This window comes from Dasypus novemcinctus, chromosome 13 (assembly GCF_030445035.2).
Source record: "Dasypus novemcinctus isolate mDasNov1 chromosome 13, mDasNov1.1.hap2, whole genome shotgun sequence".
In the NCBI taxonomy this organism is placed as follows: domain Eukaryota; kingdom Metazoa; phylum Chordata; class Mammalia; order Cingulata; family Dasypodidae; genus Dasypus; species Dasypus novemcinctus.
Window position 1 is genome coordinate 114166835 of NC_080685.1, and position 25470 is coordinate 114192304.

At 41.1% G+C, this 25470-nt stretch overlaps 1 long non-coding RNA gene across 3 annotated transcripts in view; it reads right to left on the reverse strand.

Annotated features, from left to right (window-relative positions):
- The window catches only part of LOC139436316 (uncharacterized), a 272961-nt gene that overhangs the window by 181026 nt on the left and 66465 nt on the right, over positions 1–25470 (reverse strand). For 2 of the 3 annotated variants that reach the window (XR_011645579.1, XR_011645578.1), the window contains exon 3: positions 15192–15268. This is a non-coding gene — a long non-coding RNA (uncharacterized lncRNA). Of the gene's footprint in view, positions 1–15085; positions 15269–25470 lie in introns of all 3 variants that reach the window. The other variant, XR_011645580.1, reaches the window with a different exon arrangement.

Sequence of the window (25470 nt, forward strand, 5' to 3'; positions counted from 1 at the left end):
TGGGTCATATTTCCTTATCCAATGTCCCAGTCTGAATCTTTTGATAGGTGAGTTTAATCCATTGACATTCAGTGTTATTACTATCAAGGAATTATTTGTGTTAGCCATACTTTGATTGGATTTGTGTTTGTCATATTTTGTTTGTATATTTTTTTTTGTCTTTTTTGTTGTTGTTGTTGGTCTTATACTCTCCTCCAACTTTGCCTTTCCTGTTTTTTCCTTTCTTCCTGCAGCACTCCCTTTAGAATTTCTTGAAGGGGAGGTTTCTTGTTGGTATACTCTTTTAGTTTCTGTTTGTCTGCAAATATTTTGAACTCTCCATCATATTTGAATGCTAGTTTAGCTGGATAAAGTATTCTTGGTTGGAAATTTCTTTCCCTTAGTACCTTGACTATATCATACCACTGTTTTCTTGCCTCCATGGTTTCAGAAGAGAAATCAGCACTTAATCTAATTGAGCTTCCCTTGTATGTGATGGTTTTCTTTTCTCTTGCTGCTTTTAGGATTTTCTCTTTGTCTTGAGCATTGGATAATTTGACAAGTATATGTCTTGGGGTGGGCCTGTTGGGGTTTATGACTTGTGGAGTGCGCTGTGCTTCTTGGATATGTACATCTGTCTCTTTCAGTAGATTTGGGAAGTTTTCAGCCATTATTTCCTGCAACACTCTTTCTGACCCCTTTCCCTTCTCTTCACCTTCTGGAATGCCTATAATACGTATGTTTGAGCGTTTTGCATTGTCATTCAGGTCCCTAAATCCTAATTGGATTTTTTCTATCTTCTTATTGACCCCTTCTACTATCTGTTTGATTTCTGATGTCCTGTCTTCCACATCACTAATTCTCTGCTCTGTCTCTTCTAGTCTGCTGATATTTGCTGCAAGTGTATTTTTGATTTCTTGAACTGTGGTGTTCATTCCCATCATATCTGTTATGTTTTTGCGTATCTCTGCAATTTCCCCTCCAAGTGATGTCTTCATGTTGTTAACCTCTTTCATTACTGCATCAAATTTGTCGGTGATAAATGTTCTGAGATCTTTCATTGCTTGTGCCAAGTTTTGCTCCCCTTCGTGATTATTGGTTTGTTGATTGGATTCAGCCATGTTTTCCTGATTATTGGTTTGGTTCGTAGATTTTTGTTGCTTTCTGGTCATCTCTTTATTTTGACGAATTTAATCAGTTCCTTAGCTTCTTTGTCTGCTCTTGGAGGTTAATTAGTTGTTATTTTTGCACAGGTGTTATATCTTCTCTTTGTCACTTTTTTCTTCTTATTCTAGTTACTTGTTGTTGGTTAAGTTCACTTTAGAGGAAAGTATTAGTGTTGGGGAAAGGCAATTGTGTAAGCAAGGGAAAAGTGTAAAGTTGTATTGGTGATGTATGTTAATAAAGCAAGAATATGAGATCTGGAAGGATGGAGGTTAGATTCATGTAGATTGTATAGAGTTATAGCTGTAGGTAGAGTACCTTTTATGAAGTAGATGACTGAATTTGGGAGGAATATGGTATGAACTACACAGCTATTGTTTTCATGAGAGAGGGAAAAAGAAAAGAAAGGTAATAGTTTCAAGAGTGGATAATAGACAGAAAACAGAACAAAGGTATTAGAAATTAAGAGTTAGACACTTTGTGGATCAAAGAACGGGAGGTGGGGGGTGGAATATAGGAGAGACAGTAGATGATAGTGGATATCAAGATGCAGGGGAAGGGGGATAGTATAGGTAGCCTAAATGAGTTCACACAGAAATGAGGCAGTGGAGGATGGGAAAACCCAGCAAATGTGAGGTGTTCCCTGTAGCACCTATTGTATACTTGAATTAAAGTAAAAATAAGTGGAAGATGAGGGACAAGAGGGAAAGAGAAAACCGAAAAAAAAAAACTAATTATAATAAAGAAAAAAGAAAGGCAAGAAGAAAGGAAGAAAGAAAAAGAGGATGGGCAAACGGTGGGGAACGGATAGGGAGAAGAGAGATACAGGTACACACGTGTCACAATTGCAACACTATCTAAAACAACAACTTCCCCCCGCTTTGCCCTAAAAACCCCGTCTGTCTGCCCAAATGGGTCTGCAAGCACCTCCCTTCCCACAAACCCCCAATAGGCCGCCCAGGGCCCACGAACTCCCCAGTACTGCAGATGCTCAAAAAAAAAAAAAAAAAAAAAAAATTAAGTAAAATAAATTAAAAAAAAAAAAACAACAAAAAACAAAGACAAAACAAAAACAAAAACAAAAACAAAAAAAAAACAGAAACCCCTCCGCAGGCCCGGCTCCGCCCGCCGCGGAGGCTTGGACCGGCTCTGCCCGGCTCCTCACGCCGCCTTGGCCTGGCCTGGCTCCGCCCAGCTCCGCTCGCTACAGCGGCCCAGCCGGCTCCGGCGTCCACCTCCCGCCACCGCGGCCTGGACCGGCCCTGCCCGGCTCCGTACCCGCCGCGGCCTGACCCGGCCCCGCCCAGCTCCAAACGCTACCGCGGCCCGCAGCCGGGGCCTGAACCGGCCCCGCCCGGCTCCAAACGCTACCGCGGCCCGCAGCCGGGGCCTGAACCGGCCCCGCCCGGCTCCAAACGCTACCGCGGCCCGCAGCCGGGGCCTGAACCGGCCCCGCCCGGCTCCAAACGCTACCGCGGCCCGCAGCCGGGGCCTGAACCGGCCCCGCCCGGCTCCAAACGCTACCGCGGCCCGGCTCGGCCTGACTCGGCCCCGCCCGACCCCGCTCGCCGCCGGCGCAGCCCGGCCCGGCTCCGGCGTCCGCCGCTGCGGCCCGGCCTGGCTCAGCCCCACCGAGCGGGGCTAGATGCCTCGTCTCCGCCTACCCAAGGAGGGAATCCTCTACAGGTAGCTGGGATCTCCGTGTATATTTCACAGACGAATCCTCTCTGTTACCTTCCCTCCAAATCGATGTCCAGACACCTCCGGACCAGCAAAAATCCTGAAACAATCCGGTCCCAAAGAGTCTCCAACGCCGCCCAGCCGATTCCCTGCAGAAGACCCTAACAGGGATGTTCACTCAGCCGCCATCTTGCCCCCTCCCTGTTAACCATATTTTGATTGGACTTGTGTTTGTCATATTTTGGTTTTCTTTTCTTCTATTTTTGTCTTTTTTGTTGCTCTTATACTCTCCTCCATCTCTGCCTGTCCTGTTTTTCCCTTTCTTCCTGAAGAACTCCCTTTAGAATTTCTTGAAGGGGAGGTTTCTTGTTGGCATACTCTTTCAATTTCTGTTTATCTGTGAATATTTTGAGCTCTCCATCATTTTTAATGCTAGTTTAGCTGGATAGAGTATTCTTAGAAATTTTTTTCTTTTAGTACCTTGACTATATCATACCACTGCCTTCTTGCCTCCATGGTTTCAGATGAGAAATCAGCACTTAATCTTATGGAGCTTCCCTTGTATGTGATGGTTTTCTTTTCTCTTGCTGCTTTTAGAATTTTCTCTTTGTCTTGAGCATTGGATAATTTGACAAGTATATGTCTTGCGGTGGGCCTGTTGGGGTTTATGATGTTTGGGGTGTGCTGTGCTTCTTGGATATGTACATCTATCTCTTTCAGTAGATTTGGGAAGTTTTCAGCCATTATTTCCTGCAACACTCCTTCTGACCCCTTTCCCTTCTCTTCTCCTTCTGGGATGCCTATAATACATATGTTTGTGCATTTTGCATGGTCATTCCGGTCCTTAATTCCTAGCTGGATTTTTTCTATCTTTTTATCAATCAATTCTACTATCTGTTTGATTTCCAATGTACTGTCTTCCACATCGCTAATTCTCTGCTCTGCCTCTTCTAATCTGCTGCTATTTGCTGCGAGTGTATTTTTGATCTCTTGAACTGTGGTGCTCATTCCCATCATATCTGTTATCTTTTTGCATATGTCTGCAATTTCCCCTCCAAGTGTTGTCTTCATATTGTTAATCTCTTCCTTTACTTCATTAAATTTGTCTGTGATATATGTTCTGAGATCTTTAATTACTTGTGCGAAGTTCTGCTCCCCTTCCTGGTTTTTAGTTTGTTGATTGGATTCAGCCATGTTTTCCTGATTCTGGTTTGGTTTGTAGATTTTTGTTGCAGTCTGGTCATCATTTTATCTTGATGGGTTTAATCAGTTCCTTAGCTTCCTTGTCTAGTCTTGGGGATTAATTAGCTGTTGTTTTTGCGTAAGTGTTGTATCTTCTCTTTGTCACTTTGTTCTTCTTATTCTAATCTCTGATTGCTGGCTGAGTTCACTTTGAAGGAAAGTATTAGGGCCAGAGAAAGGCAATTTTGTAAGAAAGGAAAATGTGTAAAGTAGTTGTAAGAAAGGAAAATGTGTAAAGTAGTCACTTTGTTTATCCCTCAGTTTGAGGTACTGGGGATGACATTCACTCTGCTTAAGAATGAGAGGGGGTTTAGATCTTATTTGGCAGATAGAAGGAATTGTCTTGCTTGAAGTTGTATATCTCTTTGGGGTTTTTTGGATGGGGGTTGTCCACCAAAATGTGGATACCGAATTTGATATATAACTGTCATGTGTGCAGAAGTTCCATCACCCAAGGTAAAATTTTTTAAAGTTTCTTAATGACAGGACAAAACAACACCTGTATCTGTTTTTACCCATTTCTAATCCTGGAAAGAATTCCTGAACTCTCAGTAGCCCATCCTTACTGAAAAGGCTGCACACTGACAGGTGCTCACTCTGCTCTCCAGCCCTAGCTGCGTACTCTGCTGCCTGTTCTGCAGCAGACTTTCTGGTGACACCTGCCTCATGGGCACCTTCCTCTAAAGCCAGAGATATATTTATATATGAGTAAAAGCTTATACCATGGAAAACCATCATACAAATAGCTTATAGATACTTATAAGTGCCAACTGTGACCAAAAATAATTGGACCATTTGTAGTATGCAAAATGAGTTCAGTAAAAGATAAATCCACTTAAAACTATTCACAATTTTTAAAAGTGTAGAGATCAGATCACATGTTACTAGATCTACCATTCTATTTTATCCCGGTAAAAATAGTTATGGTAGGACCATGAAGACTTAAATCAAAGAAGAATCACAGAACTATGAACTAAAGTCACTGTGGCAGATAAGATCAAAGAACACTTCAAAAGTTTCATCCTTAGATATGAAAACTAAACACAGAAATGACAAAAATAATTCTTTAAGAAATAAAATTTAACATAAATTAGTATATTACAACTTTAAAATATTTTGCTTAAATAATAAAAAATATTGACTGGGATAGCATTATTAGAATGTTTCTTGAATATTGTCTTCCCTACAGAGTTTTCATGAGAAAATTTATATAGGGAACTTGCCTCAATTTCAACATTTTATGAGTTTAATGCACTACATAATAAAAATGTGGGAAAAATGGCTCTGGGAGTTTTGGGACATGTATTTTCTCTTAAAATGTTTCTCTGTTACTGAAAATAGTGGAATAAAATGTATTCCTTCAACATAATTCTGACCAGTTTCTAGAAATAATCCTTCACTTAACATCCAATTATTTTAGATTGAAAATACCTATGAGTCTGCATAACAATTCAATATTCTGACATCTTTTTGATAGTCATGGTTACTCTATTAGTCAGGGTTCTCTAGGGAAGCAGAATCAATAGAAGTTATCTGTCAACACTAAGAGGTTTTATAAGAGTCTCTCACATGACTGTGGGGATGCACAAGTCCAGGTTCTACAGGCAGGCTGCAAACCAAGGGTCTGATGAAAGTCCAATGAAGGTCCTTGATGAGTTTCTGGGAGAAAGTGGTTGTCTCAGAATGCTGGGATCATTTCCCCTTTTAAGGCATTCAGCTGACTGGATAAAGCATTACTCATTGCTGATGACAATCTCCTTGACTGACGGAGATGCAATCAGCTATCTATGCAGTAAAGTCACTGGTGACTAAAGTCCATAAATGTCCTTGTATTACAATTAGCTCAGTGCTTGCTTGGCCAAACAACTGGGCACAATTACCTGGCCGAGTTGACACATTAGCCTAATCGTCACAGTTACTCCACTCATTTTGAATTGTGCACCTTTACAACCTGAAGTTTCTTTCTAATGATTCTCACCTTATCTATGGTCCCTCATACATGGGAGACACATATATTTTAATGTAACATTTATTGTGATCTATGTATCTTTAAAAAAAATAAAAATTTAAAAACTTAAAAAAAATAAAAGGTTCTGTGGGCGGCAGACTTGGCCCAGTGGTTAGGGCATCCATCTACCACATGGGAGGTCTGTGGTTCAAACCCTGGGCCTCCTTGACCCATGTGGAGCTGGCCCATGCGCAATGCTGATGCATGCAAGGAGTGCCCTGCCACGCTAGGGGAGCCCCATGTGCAAGGAGTGTGCTCCGTAAGGAGAGCTGCCCAGTACAAAAGAAAGTGCAGCCTGCCCAGGAATGGTGCTGCACACACGAAGAGCTGCCACAACAAGATGATGCAACAAAAAGAAACACAGATTCACGTGCTGCTGACAACAGAGCAGACAAAAAAGAAGATACAGCAAATAGACACAGAGAACAGACAACCGGGGTGGGAAGAAGGGGAGAGAAATAAGTAAATTTAAAAAAATTTACGCCACACCCTACCCTATCCCACCCCACACCTCCCACATCAACCTCTTTCATCAGGGACACATTCACTGCATTGGGGATTACATCTTGGAGCACTGCTATACCGCCTGGATTATGGTTTACATTGAAGGCTACACTCTCCCCCAGTCCATTCAGTGGGACATGGCAGGATATATAAGTCCTGCATCTGTCCCTTCAATATCATTCAGGACAACTCCAAGTCCGGAAAATGCCCCCATATCATACCACTTCCTCCCTCTCCCTGTACTCAGCAACTCCCCTGTACACTGTCTCCGTATCAATGATACATTTTCTTCCAGTGCTAGAGTCACAACAGTTCTATAGTAGAATACCATTAAGTCCACTCTAATCCATATTTTATTTCACCATCCTGTGGATCCTGGGATAGTGATGCCCACTCTACCTCTAAAACGAGAGGGGGCTTAGATCCCACATAGCTGATGGATGCAATTCTCCTGCTTGCAGTTGTAGACTCTCTTGGTTCCCTGGTGTGGTGGTTCACTATCCTCACCTCCCTGTTAGCTGACCTGGGTAACTCCAATGAACTGGGGAGTAAGGTGCCACAACTTGGCTGAGACTCAGGACCCAGCTGGCACATGGACAGCCTAGAGATTCAAGTCTACTGAGTATACACCAGCGCCAGGTTCAGCAAAAGTGACAGATGAGGCATGTGTAGAGAGGTCACATGTGAGTCCAACTCCATCACACTCGGGGGCACAAATTCCAAAGTAGGGTCCACTGGCAAGGCATTGAACACCAGAGCCATCTGCAATGACCATAGAACATGTGTGCCTCTGTAGCCCTCAGGACCACCACTACCTGGGGTTGTTATCTACTTTAGCTGTCTCTGGGATCCTGCTGAGGTGTGCATAAGTGCAACCCCTCTGATGACCTCCCAACTGGAACCTGAAAGTCAAGGTCAAGGACTCAGTAGGGTCTCATGGCGACATAGTCTGTTGGCCATGTTGTGGTTCATCTCATTTCCCTGTACTCAACTGTCTCAACTTGCCCTCAGAGAGTTCATGCCATTATTCTTAAAGGGGTGCTGAGGGGCCAAGGTCATTCTTCTGTAGTTGCTTTCTGCTGGTTAGGGCAGTAGTCCCTGCCTGACAGGGCATGAACCTCTCTCGCTATTCTATTGTGTTTGAGGGAAGATGGGTTCGCATCCTGGTTGGAACTGGATGAAATCCCCACATGATTAATAAGGCATTGATTCATAAGAAATAAACTTAATTCGAATTTTGAAAATCCATGGTCCCAATAAAGAGATAAAGAAGATGATGGCAAATAGACCCAAAAAGGGTGTAGCCAAGACATATTAGACCACAAGAGTGAGAAAGGCCAGGTACCTTCAGAGGCTGCTCCCTCCCAAAGTCGATGGAAACAGCATTCTTCCTTGAATTCTTTTATGCTGCTGGTTAACTCCAGGAAGAGACTGTAGTAGACCTGCTAGGTTTCGGTATGAACTTCAATCCCAGTTCCTACAGCAGAGGTTATGCTTAGGACAGCTAGGGGCGGTGTGAAGAGGGACTGCCCTAGACATAAACTCACAGAAACAGTATAGGCAACAAGATAAGCACATGGCAAAGAAAATAAAGATGTTACTTAAGAGAGCCATTCCTTTATCTTACAGCTACATTCCTTACCTACTTATAAAATGAATTAAGTTTACCAAGATTTTTAACATGCTCAAAAGCCTTCTGCATATGATCTAGAATTGAAGAGATATTATCATATTCATCAGTATGTAGGTAAGTACTTAATACTAATCAATGCATAAATTCCTCTTTGAGCTGCAGTTAATAGATCTAAGCTCCAGGTTTACAATACCATACATGTTATCTCCCCATGGGAGCAGGCCATAATGCCAATTGTGTTTAAGTTCTACTCACAGTACTCTGATAATTGTTGCTCCATATGGTGAATCTTTCACACAGCCAGCATGCTGCAGCACAGTTGATCCTAGAGAGAGACTAGGAAGGTAAGGCTCCAGTGTTTCACGTGCCTGGTGCACAGTGCCCTTTGACACTATGAAACAGAGCCACCATGGACGCAATGTTCATTGTCCATCTGGCCATTATCAATCCGTCATTGGCTGCTGCAGGAGTCTGAAGCTGCAATGTACTCTTCATCCTCTTCAGGAGCATAACCAGAGATCTGATAGATACCTTTATTTTGTAGAGGTCAGTGACCAACTTGGCCAACAACTCAAATGGACAGGCAACATGCAGGGTATTTCAGCCAGGTTTGGATGCACAAGCGATTTTAAAAGAGATAGACTTCCATATTATTGATCTTTATATTCTTTCTAAATACCTCCAATATAATATATAATATATTAAATGATATTACTTTTGCCAAGTTATGTAAATGGACTTTAGCAGTACAGGAGGAACTACTTTCTCCAGTATTTTATGAAAACTAAAGGTTCCCAAAGCAATCAAGATTATCTTTTCATACCACCACTTTAACATGCAGATTGAGGTGGCCTCTGACAGGTTTCCCTGCTATGAAGTTACCCTTTATTATTAATATCAATGTACAGTTCTAATTAATAATGGTTTCCTGGAATTAGTCACTTAAATGCTTCAGTTTAGAAGATGCTTTTCCAAACTCCATATAATTTACCATAACCACATGGACTGGATACTTCACATTAAAATAAGCTTATTAGGGAAAACGGACTTTGGCCCAGTGGTTAGGGCATCCATCTACCATATGGGAGGTCCGCGGTTCAAACCCCGGGCCTCCTTGACCCGTGTGGAGCTGGCCATGCGCAGTGCTGATGCGCGCAAGGAGTGCCGTGCCACGCAAGGGTGTCCCCCGTGTGGGGGAGCCCCACGCACAAGGAGTGCGCCCATGATGAAAGCCGCCCAGCGTGAAAAGAAAAAGCAGCCTGCCCAGGAATGGCGCCGCCCACACTTCCTGTGCCGCTGATGACAACAGAAGCGGACAAAGAAACAAGACGCAGCAAATAGACACCAAGAACAACCAGGGGAGGGGGGGGGAATTAAATAAATAAATCTTAAAAAAATAAAATAAAATAAAATAAAATAAGCTTATTAAATTACAATTAGGGAGGCATATGTAGCTCAAATGACCAGGTTCCCATCTACCATATAGGAGGCCCCAGCTTCAATTCCCAGGGCCTCCTGGTAAAGGCAAATTGGCCTGAGCACTGTAGAACTGAAAGTCCATTGACATGGAGAGCTGACAGCCCATGCTGCACACAGCTGGTGCAGCAAGGTGACACAACAAAGTGAGACACAGAGGAGAGATGCAGCAGACTGGAGAGATGAGGCAGCTTGTGAAAGTGAATGCCTCTCTCCCACATCAGAGGTTCGGGGATCAGTTCCTGGAGCCTCTTAAAGAAAAGACACGGGAAGCACATGAAAGTGCAAAAACAAAAAGGTGGGGGGAATAAATAAATCTTTTTTAAAAATTACAATTAGCAGCCAATGAAGTTTACTTTATTCGTTGAAGAGAGGGCAGATCTACATTTCCTCTGTTTAACTTAATTCCATTAAACATGAATTTAGAATTTCATTGTCTTAAAGACTTAATATAATATTTATTTAATTGGCATTCTATAAATGTAGGGAGATTACATCTAAGTTAAATAAAATTGAAATCATTATAGTTTATTTCAGGAATGTTCTTTTTCCTTCCTTTATGAAAGGTTTAAAACTTCTCTTGTTTAATAAAATTCTAAAACTGTGAATAATCTTAAAAGCATACTGAATGCTAGGTTCTGGAATATATTACAATTGTTTAATTTGTTTCGATCATAATTTAGAAAAGATCTTCCATAGTTTTCGAGGACTTCTAAATTGCTTCCTGAAATTCATTAATAGGATTATTAACCACCCTTATTTTAAGGCTATTGAAAGGTTTAAATTGGGGAACCACGGGACAAACTGATTTTTAATTCTACAGCCTAGATGACTGTTTTCATCTGCCACACCTAGCCCCTCACTCAGAGCTCTGGCAAAGAGAAGGCCCAGGGGGCTGGGAAGGTTAAAGAGCTCAGGAAAACCTTTCCCTTTCCCAATTCCCAAATGCCCCACTCCCTTCCCTTCCCACACTTTCCCACATTAACCACATCCCTCATTAGTGTGGTACATTTGTTACAATTGATGACCACATATTGGAGCACTGCCACTAAGTGGGGATTATACTTTACATTATAGTTTAAATTCTCTCCCATACAATTTTATAAGTATGACAAGATATATAAAGTCCTGTACCTGACACTGCAACATCATTGAGCACAATTCCAATGTCCTGAAAATGCCCCCTTATTATACCTATACCCTCTCCCTCCCCTCAGAACCTCTGGTGGCCACTGCTTCCTCATCAATGATAAAAGTTCTCCCATTACTAGAATCACAATAAGTCTGTAACAGAATAACAGTAAGTCTACTGTAGTCCATCATTCACTCCCCAGTTGCAAGGATTCTGGAATGGTGAGCCCAGTCTGTCTCTGAGAGGAGGCTTAGATCCCAAGGGGCAGGTGGATGAACTATCTTCTTGTAGTTGCAGACACTGTCTGTTCTTTGGAATGGCTGTTGTTCATTCTCATCTCCTTGTCAGATGTCCTTGGTGAGTTCAATGAACAGGAGAGTAGGTGTTGCAAATTTCTTGAGTTTCAGAGCCTAATTGGCACATAGAAAGCCCAAAACTATGAGTCTCTTGGGCATAAATTCTATTACTAACTATAGGTTCAAATACAATTGGCAGAAGAGCCATGTGTTTGAAAACCACAACTGAGTCCAACTCTGTCACACTGGGGAGCATAAATCCCAAAGTAGGACCCAATGGCAGGGTGCCAAACTCCTCAGACGTCAACCCAGCCTATAGTGTCTGCATATCTCCAGAGCTCTCAGGAACCCAGCTATTTGAGGCAATTATTTACTGTAGCAGTCAATCAGATCCTACTAGGATGTGCATAAGTGTAACCTCTAGAATGATCTGCCCACTCACTTTTAAGTCTCTTAAACCATATAAATTCATTTGTCTTTATACTTTCCCCCTTTTGGTCAATGTCTTTTTCCAGTTTCTTTGCTACTTGGTGCTTGACAGTAATCCCTCGGTATAAGGGAGCCTCATCCCTGGGCATTATGTCCCATGCCAGGGGGAAGATAGTGCATTTATATGTTGAGTTTGGCTTAGAAAGAGGCCACACTTGAGCAACAAGGAGGCTCTCAGGAGGTAACTCTTAGGCAGCCTATAACACTAAGCTTGGTTTCCATTTCAAAAGTAAAGGTTCATAAGTACAGTCATCAATATCAAACGGCCCATCCTCTTTTACTAGTCACTGCCCCTATACTCAGGGGTCTTGCTGTCCCATTAGGGAATGTGGCAGAACTGGACATTTAAGGTTCTCTTGGTTATTGTGTGATTCTTCACCCACTGTGACAATGCCCCATGAACATCTGACCACACGCCTCACATACATGCCCCAGGTGAACCTCTTCCCATGAATCCCCCATCATCAACACCCCACACCAATGATCCTCCCCTGCCACAGCTGGAACCCTTCTTAGATCCAACATTTATTCAAAAAATGAAGCCAATGAAATAACCAAACACAATTAATGAGAAAATGAAATGATAGTTTAAAAAATAACAAAAATAAAATTTTTTAAAAATTGAAGAAAAAATTAAAAATTTTTTCATTATGCCTTCCATCACTATAAGATCTGTTGTCTTGTATATACAGTAACATTTTCTTCCAGTTATTCCCCTAGTGTCTTATTTTCTTCATTGTATCTTCAGAGAATCTTTAGGTTATAGAAAAGCCATGTGGAGAATATAGGGTATTCCCATATACCCAATATCCTCCCCCTTTTCCTGTTTCCCCATCAATAACATTTTACATGTGGATGGCACATTTGTTACAATTGATGTACAAATATTGAAGCATTGCTACTAACCATGGTCAATGATTTACATTATGGTTTGTAATTTGGACCCTACACTTTTATAAATTTTGATGACATTTAACAAGGCCTGTATCCATCACTGTAAGACCATGTGGAACAATTCCATCACTCCCCAAATGCCCCATGTTCCACCTTTTTATTCCTCTCTCACCTCCCCTTGGGACCTGGGCAAGCATCATGCTTCCTTAAGAATGAGACTCATAGCTATTTACAACAACACTGAGGGCTCCATATACCGGCCTGTCCTCCCATTTAAGCACTGCCTACAATCTCAAGAGACTCCTGCCACTCTGTTTGAGAACACAGCAGGACTCCCCAGGAGGCCACCCCTTCCCTCTCATTATGTGGGTCTCCACCCTCTGATAACACATACTACAATGGGATGAACACTCACACACTCCCTAGAAGCCTGCCTCAGGTGGGCCCTGTCCTGCATGCTCCCCACATCTAAGACCTTAAACCAATAACTCTCCCTTCCATATTTGCCAAAATAACTTTCTCAATGTTGTCATTTCAACCACATACCCACAAATCTTGTGTTCACTTGCTCCCTCCCCAACCCTCCCCCCAATTCCATGTACAGTCCAACCCACCCTCCCCTCCCCAACCCCTCACAAACCAGCACCACCCAACCCAACAGCATCACTGCACCGCTGTCACACCCATTCACTACACAGCTAATCCCCAGAGCTCATCTGTTCCCTCCCTGAACCCTCGCCCCAGTTCCATGGACAGTGCAACCCATCCCCACCCTACCCCCTCGCAGACCAGCACCACCCATCCCAATAGCCTCACTGCACCATCATGCCCATCCAGTGCACAGCTCCACCCTTCCACCTTATCAATTTTGCCCATAAGGGCACTGGCTCATAACTCTCTATACCATTTCTGACAGACACCTAAATTTAAGCAAGGATTAAAATAAAGTCATTTACTGGCAAAGCAGCTGTGTTTCATGGATAGGGCACTGACCTTGGAGTTTCCACTCCCAGGTGTGAATCCAGCTCTGAGTCACATTAAGTTGTGAGATCTCAGGCAAGACATTGTACCTTTAATTAACCTTCCTGAGCATCTACACTACATACTTTACATACATTAAGTCATTCATAGACAGATGTCATGGTTGATATATTCTCCTCCTCCTCAGGTGGAAAAACTGAGGTACAGAATTCTATGTGCAACAATGACAAAAAACAGAAGTGAACTTCATCAGAAGTCAAAAGTTTTGTCAGTCAAAAGACATTACTAAGAAAGTGAAAAGAACCTACAGAAATAGATGCAAATCTTATTTCTAGTATGGGTTTAAATAGCCAGTATGTATAAAAGAACACCAACAACTCAACAACAAAAAGAAAAACTACCCAATTAAAAATGGGCAAAGGACTTGAACAGATAAATCTCCAGAGGATATATCAAATACCAATAAGCACTTGAAAAGATACTCAAAGTCATTATTCATTAGGGAAATTCCTATAGAATGTATGGTATCAGCAGGGTCAGCATTTGTGACTCCATGGAGGTTGAAGTGATCTGGAAGATGTCAAGAAGACACTGGCAATTTTGGAAATTTAGGTGAGATACAGAACAAATGGGAGGCACCATGGGAAATTGTCATTGAATTTTAGAACCATTTGTAGGCTGATTATTACATGTTACTTTAGGTTGCCATTAACTACAATTCTTTTCTTCTATTGTCTTTGCTATTCTTCTTACAGTAAGAAGGATGGCCCAGCAGCAGCTCATACTGTACTTGTTAATCCACAAACTCCACTCTACCCTCCTGCCCAAAGCCAGAATACTCCCTGAGTAATTCATGGTTAAACACCAATGTGCTCACAGATACTCTGTGACCTCTGAGTTCCCAAGGAATAAATGATAGTAGAGCTTCCCAAAGACCAAGAAGATGAGGTGGCCCATCTAATGCTGAGGTGAGGTCACTATTCTTTTTTTTTTTTTTTTTTTTTTAATTTTTTTATTTTTTATTGACTTTGTAATAATATTACATTAAAAATATATATGTGGGGTCCCATTCAACCCCACCCCCCCACCCCCCCTCTCCCCCCCCCCCAACAACACTCGTTCCCATCATCATGACACATCCATTGGTTTTGGTAAGTACATCTTTGGGCACCTCTGCACCTCATATACATTGGTTCACATCATGGCCCATACTCTCCTCTATTCTTTGCCTAAGATATAAATATTAACTTTTTTGTTTCTCTTTCCACTGACTTCAGATAAGGATATCTACTTATGTATAATATATTTGATATACACAATTTCCTAGCAGAGAAAAGTGTCGAGTGGGGTCCTCTTCAAACCTTCTTTAAAAGGGCATCCACAAAAGGCAGCAGATTATAAACTCCATGGTAGGGGTCTTTACCTCAGCAACTTTTTTTCCTCCACTGATTAAGAATTTTGTAATCGCAAAGCAAAATGGACTTGAGGGATTTATGTTTAAGCAAAGCATGTGCCCTACCACAGATGTCCCTCCACTTGCTTATGGGGTCTTTGACTTGACCACTGTTTCCAATCTGTTCTTCTAAAGCACCAAGGGAACAAAGTACCTGAGCAAACACTACACAGCATGAATCCAATATGGAGTTTTCATTTCTGTAATTGAGAATGATTCTAAGTGGAAGCAATAACAGCACATATTCTGGAAGCACTCACTCTTGAGGAAATATCTTCATAAGAAAATCAGAGCATTCTTGCTGGCTTTATCTGGAAAGTCATTCTGTTTCCATATCCTGGAAGAAATGAGGATTAGGGTATGGTTAAAGAGAGTTTCCAGGTAAAGAACTAGGTCTTACAAGCATCAGTGTTCCCTTAGGTGGCATGGACTCTGTACAGGGACTGGGGACTGTCTATGTGCAAGTCTGAGTGGTGTCCTTGTGAATGTGGGGGCAGGGGAGGGGGCATGAGTGTGTGTCCTGGAGAGGGACAGTGGGATGCATATCCTTGAACACACTTCTAGCCTCCACTCTACACCCACATCCAAAATTCAAGGATTAGGAATAAAACCTGAACTTGTTCTCAGTTGAGAGGGATTGCTGTCCAGCTGCCCTCAATACTTCCCAAGGCCTGGCAGGCTTTCTGGAGGACTTGTGTGAAGGGGCTATTGCCTGGCTTGTTCCACACACTGGCTCTCACACTCCTGCTGACCTGGTCTCCTGGAATGAAGCAGGCCCACAATAGTCTCTGGACCACAGAGCCCAGGGCTCCCTGCTCTTCTCAGAACCCACAGCTCCAGTGAGACAGGTCAGCCCTGTCCCCCAAACTCTACCACCCCCCTCCCTGTGAACTTTCCTCAGGCCACACAGGCATTTTCCTCCCTCTCTCCCCCAGCTGCCAACACTGTTCCAGAACAAGTCTGGTTCCAGAAATTCTTCTGTACTGGTTCAAGAGAAGAGACTTGGGAAGAAAAAAGAGATGACAAGAAAGAAGAGGAAATGTGGAGCAGGTCAGAAGAGGGGAAGGGAAACAAGTGCATATGGAATCCACTGCTTTTCTAGCTTTCTTTTTGGCATTTCAGGAAATTCAGCAAAATGGAGGGGAACATTAATTAACTGCGATCAACATTTTATGTGAACATGCAAGTGGAGCTAGGAACTAGCTGGTAAAAATAGGCACAGGAGGTAAAGGATGCCCTAACAACTTCTACCCAGGGGCCAGAAACGCTTTTCATAAAAGCGCCTAAGTTGCTCGGCCACCCATCCAATGGCTCCTTAATTTGGGCAAGAGGGCAAGTAGGGTCACTGTGTACAAATTCCTCTTCCATTAATCTCTGTGCCTTCCAGATTCTGGAACTTGTGTTTGTGTTCCAGATCCTAGTATCAACAGCTATGAAGACCATGCATGAACTGAAGGTCTTTGCCAGAGTCTCAGAGGAGCTGGTGTTTGCAGACTGAAAGGCATAATTCCCTGAAATGGAGACACCTCAGTACTCAACCCCTTATACCCATTCTCTAATCAGCTGATTTAGTGAAAGTCTGGTTTTTAGTTTGACAGATTTAAAGTGAAGTTTAGAAAGAGACTTTACTTTTAATGTTAGGTATTATTATATTAAACAATATTTATCTCCTACAAGTTTTCTTAATATTTATCAAGCACCCTAAAGAGAGTTAAAATTTCCTGAATTATCCTATGTCTGTCTCCCTAGTAGCTTTCACCAAAGACACTCCCTCTCTCATACAACCCCATTTAGTCATAGTGGAACAAGTGTAAATGTAATACTTAGCATCTGTCCTTAGGCCAATGTCTTTCTAAACACTTTCTAAACCTTTACTGACCTCTGTTGACTCAGCTGGAAGGGAATGTGGGAACAATATTACCCAGGATCTAATTGTATAACGTGGACTTTCATGTCTTTTATATGTGCAAATCAATTTTGTTGGGTATAAAATTAATGGCTCCACTTTCTTCTAACACAATGTATTGTCTTCAAAAACCTTGATGAGGATCTAATTTTCTATCTATTGTGCTAAATGCACAAATGATTTTTTCTTTTTCTGTAAAGCCCATCAATTCTACTAGACTATATATTGTCATTATATTCATGCTCATTCAGTGCTCAAAGTATTTCTTCTATTTACAGACAAAAATGATACCTTTAAATTTATTTCAGGTCTCTGCTTTGGTTTTGTCTTTTCATGCATGCCGTTATTCACATATTGGTTCTTCTGGACCTATCATTAGCTTTTCACACTTTTTCTCAAATCTTTAAAAAACTTTTATTTTCTCTTGAATAATTTTTTCTCTCATCAACTTCTATTTCCTATAAGGCATTATCATTCACTGTGTTTCTTCTAGCTTGCATTACATTTTGAAGTGAGTTTTCCTTTTTTTTCCACATTCTTTCCACATTTCTGTCCCTTCATTTTTTATTATCTGATGTCTTTTCATATCTTGCTTCATTTTCTTAATGCCTAACGCCTTGCTTTTTGAAAAACTACACCATAAAGGACACCGAAATGAAGACTTTTCATTTCGTTGTATGCTGTTACTCTGCATTTATTCCTTTTTTGCCCTTTATTACCTTTGTATGTCAATTGACGTATTTTTTCTATTGGTCATTTTATATGATTTTTTCCCGTGAATTTGTAGGCAGTATTATGATTCAGAACAGCTTTCCAAACCTCACAGAGCTGTCTCTCCTGTAGTTTCTGTAAAATGCTCAAAGACATGGCAGCTTAATTCTGGGTATTTCCTGGTTCCATATTTCTCCCACTCTCCCAATCTAAAATAAAAAACTCTTCTTTGTTTTCACTGTCTCTATTGTACCAGTCTTTTTCATTCTGAATCTGATTATTGCCTTTTAACCAAATATTGAGTTCTTTTTCTAAAATGGAACAACTGCCATCATCTTGCCAAAATCTCATCATAACCCTTAAATGTGCATATATTTTCAGGATCATTTAGTTTTAGAGGTGTTTTCAGTTATATGTCTTAAAATGTAATTCATTTCTGAATTAATTTTGTTTAAAAGTATTTTATCTAATAATTAACTTTTAGTTTCTCTTCTTTTATTTTTTTAAATTTATTTCTCTCCCCTTCACCACCTCCCCCAGTTGTCTGCTTTTATGTCCTTTCACTGTGTGTTCTGTGTCTGCTTGTATTCTTGTCAGCGGCACCTGGAATCTGTGTCTCTTTTTGTTGCGTCATCTTGCTATATCAGCTCTCCATGTGTGTGGCACCATTCCTGGGCAGGATGCACGTTTTTCACACTGGGCAGCTCTCCTTCCAGAGTGCACTCCTTGCCCATGGGGCTCCCCTATGTGGCAGACACCCCTGTGTGGCACGGCACTCCTTGCGTGCATCAGCACTGCATATAGGCTGGGTCATCACACAGGTCAGGAGGCCCTGGATTTGAAACTTGGACCTCCCATATGGCAGGCAGATGCCCTAACAATTGGGCCAAATCTGCTTCCCTTTACTCTCTTATTATTACTCTTGAAACGGAAGGTAAGTTCAAGTCAATTCAAAGAGGATTATTATCAACTTGTGACATTAAATATAAGCTCCAACATAATCCTACAAATAAAATACCTTAAAAATGTACAGAAAAATAAATAAGAATGGGAAAAAAATGTTTCGCTACAAAAGGCAGGAATGGAGGAAATAAGGGGGAAAAAAATAAAGATGTATAAGAAATGAATTTAAAATGCCTAAATAAATCCTGCTTTTCAAAGTACTTGCTTCAAAATAGATTATAAGGTGTACATTCAAGAGACTTAAATCTTTGGACTGCCCATGTCCCAGCTGGGTTTTGAATCTCAACAGTTCATTGGACTCACCCAGTACAACTAACTAGGAAATGATGGCACAATAATGATGGGCTGATGGCACAACAACCATCCCAAGATACATAGTCTACAACTGTAAGCAAGATATTCTCATGGATCTTGCTCTATGGGAGCAAAGCCCCCTCTCAATTAGAGGTAGAATGGGCATCAACATCCCAGAATCCTCAGCACTGGGGGAATGAACTCTGGACTAAAGTAGACTTACTGGTATCCTACTATAGACTTATTGTGATTCTAGCAATAGAAGATTTATATCATTGATGTGAAGGCAGTGGCCAGTAGAGGTTCTGAGGGAAAGAAGAGGGAAAAACAGATGTAATATGGGGGCATTCTTGGGACTTGGGAATTGCCCTAAATGACATTGCAATGACAGATACAGGCCATTATATATCTCCCCATAACTATAAAATTGTGTGGGAGAGAATATAAATTACAATGTAAACTATAATCCATGATTAGAGGCAATGGTCCAAAATGTATTCATCGGGAAACGGACTTGGCCCAGTGGTTAGGGCATCCGTCTACCACATGGGAGGTCCGCGGTTCAAACCCTGGGCCTCCTTGACCCATGTGGAGCTGGCCCATGTGCAGTGCTGATGTGCACAAGGAGTGCCGCACCATGCAGGGGTGTCCGCCACGTAGGGGAGCCCCACGCGTAAGGAGTGCGCCCCGTAAGGAGAGCCGCCCAGTGCGAAAGAAAGTGCATTCTGCCCAGGAATGGCACCGCCCACATTTCCCGTGCCACTGATGACAACAGAAGCAGACAAAGAAACAAGACGCAGCAAATAGACACAGAGAACAGACAACCGGGGGAGGGGGGAATTAAATAAAATAAATGTTTTTAAAAAAAGTATTCATCAATTGTAACAAATGTACCATACTGATGAAGGATGTTAATGTTGGAAAATTTAGGAGCTGTAGGGAATGGGGCATACAGAAATCCCCTGTTTTTTATATATTATTTATGTAATCTAAGTATCTCTTAAAAAATAAAAAAGAAATAGATTAAACTCCCCAATCAAAATACACATATTGGCAGAATGTATTTTAAAAATACTTCAGTGAAGTGGACTTGGCTCAATGGATAGAGTGTCTGCCTACCACATGGGAGGTCCATGGTTCAAACCCAGGGCCTCCGTGACCCATGTGGAACTGGCCCACATGCAGTGCTGATGCATGCAAGGAGTGCCGTGCCATGCAGGGGTGTCCCCTGTGTAGGGGAAACCCATGTGCAAGAAGTGCACCCTGTAAGGAAAGCCACCCAGCATTAAAGAAAGTCCACCCTGCCCAGGAGTGGCACTGCACACACCAAGAGCTGACGCAGCAAGATGATGCAACAACAACAACAACAGAGACACAGATTCCCAGTATTGCTGACAAGAATAGAAGCAAACACAGGGGAACACACAGTAAATGAACATAGAGAGTAGACAACTGGAGTTGGGGTGGGAGGGAAGAGAATTAAGTAAAAGTATATATTAAAAAAATACTTCAAACACCTATGTTATTTTAAAGACACTCATTTTAGATCCAAAGAAACAAATAGTATGAAAGTTTTGAGAAGAAAAAAAATACTACATATTGAGTAACTAGAAGAGAGCAGGGGTGGCTAAACTACTATCAGAATAAAATAGCCTTGTAGTCCAAAAATACAACAAAAGGAAATGGAGGATACTATATATTAAGAAAAAGGTCAATCCACCAGAAGGTATAGCAACAAACAACATATATGCACAGAGCCACAAAATACATGAAACAACATTGGCAAAACTGAAAGAAGAAATAGTTATACAATAATAGTTGGAAACTTCAAAACACCAGTTTCAAGAATCAATCAGGGAAACAGATGTGCTTTAACTGATAGAGCATCTGCCTACCATATAGGAGATCCAGGGTTCTGTAACCAGGGCCTCCAGGCCCATGTGGTGAGCAGGCCCACGCACAGTGCTGCCACAGGCAAGGAGTGAATGCCAAGCAGGGGTGTCCCTCGTGTACAGGTGCCCCATGCACAAGGAGAGCACCATTCAAGGAGCTCCACCCCACATGAAAAACGCAGCACACCCAGGAGTGCTACAACACACAAAGGAGACCTGATGCAGCAAGATGATGGAACCAAAAGAGTCACAGATTCCCAGTACCGCCTGAGAAGAATACAAGCAGACACAAAAGAACACACAGCTAATGGACACAGAGAACAGACAACAGAGGGGAAGGGGAGAGAAAATAAATCTTTAAAAAAAAAAGAATGAGTCAATCATCAAGACAATTTCAGAATGGAAACTGAGGATGTGAACAATATTATAAACAAACTGCACCTAACATATATAGAACACCACTCAACAACAGTAGATTACACATTCTTCTAAAGTGTCCATGGATCATTTTCCAGACTAGACCATCTATCTGTTAGGGCACAAGACAATAAAAATTAAAAGATAGAAATCACACAAAACCTTTTCCTACCCCAATAGATTTATATAAAAATCAACAGAAAGAAAACTGGAATTGTACAGTTAAGTAGAAACTATATGACCCATTTTAAAATAACCAATGGGATAATTTTCTGAAATCCACCTACAAAGAAAACCAGAAAATTCTTAGAGAAAATTTTGTTTTTAAATGTCCAAAAAATTATGGAAAGAAGCAAGGTACTACTCATTGGGAAACTTATAACTATAAATTCTTACATTAAGGAAAAATGATATATAATCAATTAGCTCTCCTCATATCTTGAGGAAAGAAGAGAAAACTAAACCTAACATTAGTAGGAAGAAGGAAATAATAAAGATTAGAAAGGAGACAAGGGAGGTAAAGCACAGAAAAACAACTGAGAGGATCAATGAAATCAAAATTTGAATGAAATAAAAAAGATTAATAAAATTGACAAACCTTTATCCAGACAAACAAAGAGAAATGAGAGAAGATGCAAATAACTATTTAAGGAATGAAAGTGGGAACATTAACACTCATCTGGCAGAAATTAAAAGGGTTATAAGAGAATACTATGAATATTTATATGTCAATAAACTAGATAATTGAGAAGACATGAACAAATTCCTAAAACATAAAAATAACCTGCTCTGACTCAAGAAGATATAAAAGATATTAACAGACCTATAAAAACAAAGAGATTGAATAAATAATCAAAAACTTCCCATCAAGGAAAGGTCAAAGTCCAGATGGCTTCAGGGAGAATTGTACCACATGTTCAAACAAGAATTAACACCAATCCTTCCCAGATGCTTCCAAAAAACTGAAGAGGTAGGAATTCTTCCTAACTCATTCCATAAAGCTACTTTTGTTCTGATACCCAAATCAGACAGACACATCAAAAGAAGACAAAGAACAACTTCCATATGAATATAGAAGCAAAACTCCCAACAAAACACTGGCAAATCAAATCAAACTACATATATTATAAGGATTATACCCCATGGCCAAGGGTGACTTATCCCCACAATGCACTGGTGGGTCAAACTAAGAAAATCAGTCACTATAGTAACACCACATTAAAAGAATGGAGGGGAAAATCTATGATCACTTCAATAGCACAGAGAAGGCTTCTAATGAAATCTACCATGATTTCATAATAAAATCACTCAGAAAAATAGGAATGAAACAAGTAAATACAAAAAAACTCACAGCTAACACCGTAGTCAATGTGAGAAACAATGAAAGCTTGCAATGAAAGAATGAAACCTGAGGTCAGGAACAAGACAAGGATGCCCACTGTTACCACTTCTATTCAAAATTAAACTGGAAGTTCTAGCCAGGGTTAGTAGGCAAAAAAGAGAAAGGCATTCAAATCAGAAATAAAAAAACTACCACTATTCTCAGATGATATGATCGTTCATATTGAAAATCCCAAAAAGTCCACAAGAAATCTACTAGAGGAAATAAATTCAGAAAAATTGCAGGGTATAAGATAAACACTAAAAATATCAGTTTTGTTTTTCCATACCAGGAAAGAACTCTGAAATGGGCATTAAACATCAATTCCAGTAGCTGCAACACCTACTCTGCAGTTCACTGGCATCACCCAGGGTAACAAACAAGGAGGTGGGGATGGAAAACCACCATACCAAGGAACTGAGAGAGTCTACAACTGCAAGCAAGAGAGTCCCATCCATCAGCCATATGGGATCGAAGCCTCCTCTCAATTAGAGGTGGAGTAGGTATCGCCATCCCAGAATCCTCAGGATTGGGGAATAAAATATGGATGAGAGTGGACTTACTAATATTCTACTATAGACTTACTGGTATTCCAGGAATGGAAGAAATTATATAATTGATGTGGAGACAGTGGCTGCTGGAGGTGCCGAAGACAGAGAAAAGGAAAAAGAGGTGTAATATGGGGACATTTTTGGAACATGGAATGGTCTTTACTGATACTGCAAAAACAGATACAGGCCACTATATATCCTAAAAAATTGAATGAGAGTAAGTAGAAAGAATGTAAACTATAATCCATGCTTCATGGCAATGCTACAAAAGTGTTCATCAATTGCAATGAATGTACCATATTAATGAAAGAATTTGTTAATGTAGAAAAGGGTGGGAGGTGTGTGGAATGGGGCATTTGGAAATCCCTTATATTTTTTGTGTAACATTTTCTGTAACCTAAGTACATTTGAAAAAATAAAAAATATCTTTTAAAACATTCCATTCACTATAGCCTCTAAAAGAACACCTGATAATAAATTTAAATAAAGAGATGAATGACCTATACACTGAAAACTGCAAAGCACTTAAATTTGACCTAAATTATGACCTAATTAATTTTAATTAATTAAGATTATCTAAGTAAATGACAAGATACCGTGTCCTTGTTTCAGATTTAATATTGTGACAATATCAGTACTATCTGAAGCGATCTACAGAATAAACGCAATACCCACACTGGGGGGAAGGCAATGCATTTACATGCTGAGTTTGGCTTCAAGACTGGCCATATTTGAGCAACACGGAGGCTCTCAGGAGGTAACTCTTAGGCACCCTGCAGCTCTAGGCCTTGTTCTTATTTCAGGTGCACAGGCTCACAAGCTTAGTCATTAGTTTCAAGGGCTCATTGTTGGACCTTCCTTCTTTTTGGTCTTTGCCATTGCATTTGGGGGGTTGTTGCTGTTCCTTTAGGGAATGTGATAGAGCTCCACTGGCGAGGAACTCAGCACTCCCTCACTTGTTTTTAATTGTAACCACTATGAAAATATCTAAACATTTTTATGTACCCTGGATATATGACCTGGAGAACTCCCTGCCAACCATAGGCCCCCCTGTCAATACCATCCCACACCAGTATTCCTCCCCTGCCATTGTTGAACCTCTCTTGATCCAAAACTTCTTCAAAAAATGAAGCCAAATATATTGCCAGGTTCCATTAATAGTAAAATGGAATATAGTGATGAGTTTAAAGGTTAGATATAGAATAGATATTAATTTAGAAAAATTGAGGTAAAAATAAATTGGGGTATCAAAAATTTAAAAATGCAAAAGCTTTATTTTTGATGTTTTGCCTCCCACCACTGCAATAAGTGTTGTCCTGTATGCAAACTGGCAAGGCAACTTCTTCTGCCGAGGGATTACTACCAAGTACCAGCTGATGATGTAACTAGAAAATGACCTTAAATAAAAGGGTCAACTTGGACCAGCAGATTATCTCAGTCTATATATAATATCAAGAGTTAAAAATGCTTTAAGACCTGAATAAAAGAGGGAAATGGAAAGGACAAATGAGTTTATATGGCTATGAGTCTCCAAAAAGAGCCAGGAGGTCATCAGAGGGGTTGCCCTTATCACACCTCAGAAGAGTCCCAGAGACAGATAAAGTAGATACAACCCCAGGTATTGGTTCTTCTGAGGGCTACAGAGACCAACAGGTTCTATGGTCATGGCAGATGGAGTTCAGTGCCATGTCAGTTGGCCCTACTTTGGAGTTTGTGTTTCTGTGTGATGGAGCTGGACTCAGACCTGATCTTTGTCCACAAGCCTCTCCTGTTACTTTTACCAGATCTGTAGTTGGTGCTGGGGTATAGTGTATACCCAGGGGACCTGAATCTCTGGACTGTCCATGGGAGAGCCAGGCCCTGAGCCTCAACAAACTTGCAATTCCTACACTCTGGTTTATTGGACTTACCCCACTCATCTAACATGGAGATGAAGAAGGTCAACCACCACACCAGGCAGCCAAGAGTGCCTACAACTGAAAGCAGAGTTGCATCCAGCATCCATGTGGAATCTAAGCCACCTCTTGATATAGATGTGGAGTGGACACAACCATTCTAAGGTCCAAAGGATGGAAGTATAGAGTATGGTTTAGAGTGGACTTACTTATATTCTATTCATGAACTATTGTGATTAGTAATTGAAGAAAATGTGGCATTGGTGTGGAGAAAGTGGCCATGGTGGCTACTGGGGGTATGGAGTGGGAGGAAGAGATGTGATGTTGGGGCATTTTCAGGGGTTGGAGCTGTCCTGGGTGGTGCTGCAAGGACAGTTACCAGACATTGTATGTCCTCCCATGGCCCACTGGGTGGATTGTGGGAGAGTGTGGTCTATGGTGTGGACCATTGACCATGAGGTGCAGCGGTGCTCAGAGATGTATTCACCAAGTGCAATGAATGTCTCATGATGATGGAGGAGGTTGTTGT